The sequence below is a fragment of the Patella vulgata genome, chromosome 4, assembly GCF_932274485.2.
Source record: "Patella vulgata chromosome 4, xgPatVulg1.2, whole genome shotgun sequence".
NCBI lineage: Eukaryota > Metazoa > Mollusca > Gastropoda > Patellidae > Patella > Patella vulgata.
In genome coordinates, this window is record NC_065882.2 from 696089 (window position 1) to 699281 (window position 3193).

The window sequence follows — 3193 nt, forward strand, 5'->3', positions numbered from 1 at the left end:
CCCTTGTTTGGGTGACGGCGTAGGAATATTTGGTGATCTGTGTCCATATGTTATCAATACCCAGACCTTAATAGCGTTACTACCCTATAGTTATGAATAGAGTTTGTATTTTAAAAAGCAGATCACGTGGGTACCATTTTGTATGTGTCAATACAGGCAGATTATTACCCACAACGAGCACATGGCTGTAATTAATTTTATATAATAAAATAATCAAAATAAATCATAACACAGTTCTTTAGAATATAATTTCTACTACTACTACGATTCTCTAATTTTTAACCATCATAGCTTATATTTTATCAACAGCAGAAGAAATGTGTTCTGGTAGTTAGTGCGGGAAACACAAACCCCACAGGACAAACCCGCTGACATAGGGAAAAATACATAGATGTAACAAGAAATAAACAACAAATAAAGGCATTTTTTCTTTATATGGCCCCTATCATTGGTTTGTACATGATCCTCATCATTCTTTTTGTATAAGGCCCCAAGCATTTTTTTAAAAAATTTTTTGTAAATGACCCCACTCATTCATTCCCCAGTTTGACTTTTTTTTATTATTTACAATATTTTAAAGTATATATTATATGAAATATTTTATTTGTTCATAGATAAATGTATATCATATAACATAGTTTATATCTAAAATAAAGTAAATGCGTCCATTCTAGATAGTTTTCTTTATTACTGTTATAGTACATATTTTGATATACATGTATTTACTTATCTTAATTGATTAATTGCTTTAAAGTGGATAAGTTAATCTTTACTCCGAACCCTGATCGTTCTAATCTGGACGCACTGTCTTATCTATTTACCTTTTCTACACAACAATCTTAAAATAATTTAATATTACTTAACATGCATCCTAGTCATTGATTTAGTATGTACCTATATTTGAGTTACGTCTCAGTAATGTAAATATGTTAATTTATATCACATTTTGTATTATATGGTTAACCCTTATCATGTATATGTTCAAATAATTCTAGTGTAATTATTATTAAGATATTAAGTTGGCGATAGCGACTGGGTATAAATATAAGAGACGAAATACGAACAATTATGTTCATTCGTTAATAAACCCAGATCGACGTCAAATAATTAGTACTTATGTTTCTTATAGGTGAGTTAGTTTATAATTGTGTCGCCTAATAATTCATTTAGTATATATGTTTATGTTATTCCTAATATTATAATGTGTAATAGTTTACTATACTTATTCACATAATATGATAATACTTTATATTTGCTATTGATAAATGTATGTTTCTTTTATGCATAATATGATAATGTGAAATAGCTTACAATTGCACTTGATCACATAATATATGCTTACTTTATATATTCAACTATTCATTACTAGATAATTTGTAAATGATGTTTTAATTATGATTTCATATATCTTTATTTGTGTTATTCATGTTCATTCGTTAATAAACCCAGATCGACGTCAAATAATTAGTACTTATGTTTCTTATAGATTAAAGCTTCTTGAATAACAATTATTGTGAGAGCGCTGTGTGCTTCGACGTATTAGAGCTACGCACCCCCCAACATAAGAAATCTTAAAATACGTCAAGCTAACACAAAAGAAGCACACTCGCATTACTGACATTTGTCATATAATTTTCAAAGTAATGTAGGTAGGTAAGATATTTTATATTTCCACAAATAAAGTGAATATTATAGGAAATATGTTATATTTATATAAAATATTCTATATTTTCATAAATACAATCTTTTATATTCTCATAAATAAAATATTTTATATTTTCGTAATTACAATATTCTATTATGATATATTTTCATAAATAAAAAATTCTATATTTTCGTAAATAAAAAATCTATATTTTCGTAAATAAAAAGATTCTATATTTTCGTAAATATAATATTCTGTATTTTCATATATAAAATATTCTATATTTTCATAATTCTTATAAATAAAATATTTTATAGTTTCATACATAAAGAGCTTATTATATAAAATAGTTTTGTTTTGTTTGTTTATATATAGGTATCGTTTGTGTCCCAACTGTTTGAGGTATTACGCAACCCAATAATTACATACTAGTTTATCAGATACAGTTTCTAATGCACGTTTAAGTTTATGTGGATTCTTTGATTGTTTATTCTCGTCAACCAGTTGTGCCTTCACACCTTATACATGTCTAGAGTTTTTAATTCTGTGATGTCTAAAAATCCGTGTGCCCGAGCCATACGAAAAAAGCATTGTGACTCGGCTCAAGTTGACTTGGAGCTGCAGATGTCTCACTCGTTAAAAACTCAGAACGAATACTATAAAATGCCCCTTCTGAGGAAGCGAGCGGTCGAGGTCTCGGGCATTAAATAGCAGACTGCGTTTCGTGGAGCTGCGGCAGCTACTGAGGTGAGTGGTGCGCTAGCACACGCCGAAGAACCCCAAGCCACAACCTCTGCCGCTACTACATCCACGAGCCTTTAATCTCTTCGGACGAGGAGATGAGATGACCGAGGGCACTGCCCCAATGTCGCCCACTTCTTCATTGCCATCAGCCGATGAACCTGCGCCTCTTAGACCACCTCGCTCTCCGCTAATTCAGATGGAGCCACCTTCCCCGTCTTCGGACGAAGAAGACAACTTACTCTTTATTTCCAACAATAGACGTCGTCTTCGACTTCCATCTGAATCAGAAGAGGATTTCTTGGCTGATGGCAATCCTGCTTTCCCTGATCAATATGTCCCTCTTCCACCCCTTTCTCGCCTACCCATATTACAGTACCCACCGTGCAAGCCATGGAGCGAGTCTTTGGCCGGATCATTAGAGGAGAGCTCCGACTCTGCCAGCCAGTGATAAAAATGCGTTTACTGCTGGCGTCGGAGGGGGACCTCGAAATACTGCAGCCTTTTACTGCAAGGCAGCTTTACGATAGGCTGCGTATTTTGAGGTTGGCTTGGGCCAAAGTCCATTGATACAAAAATATTAGAAAAAAAGGGTTTAGGGTTCTGTATAATTAGAGTGTAGCCAAGTCCACTGTATTTTAATAAAACAGAACACTAGCCCACCCCCAAAAAATAAATGACTACCGCGTAGAGTGCAACCCCGTGGCGGTAGTCGGGCAACAAGTTGGGTTAACTCAAACTGGTTAATAATTAACCCAACTTGGCGAAACTCTCAACTCCTTTGAGGAATAAAATATATAATGAAAC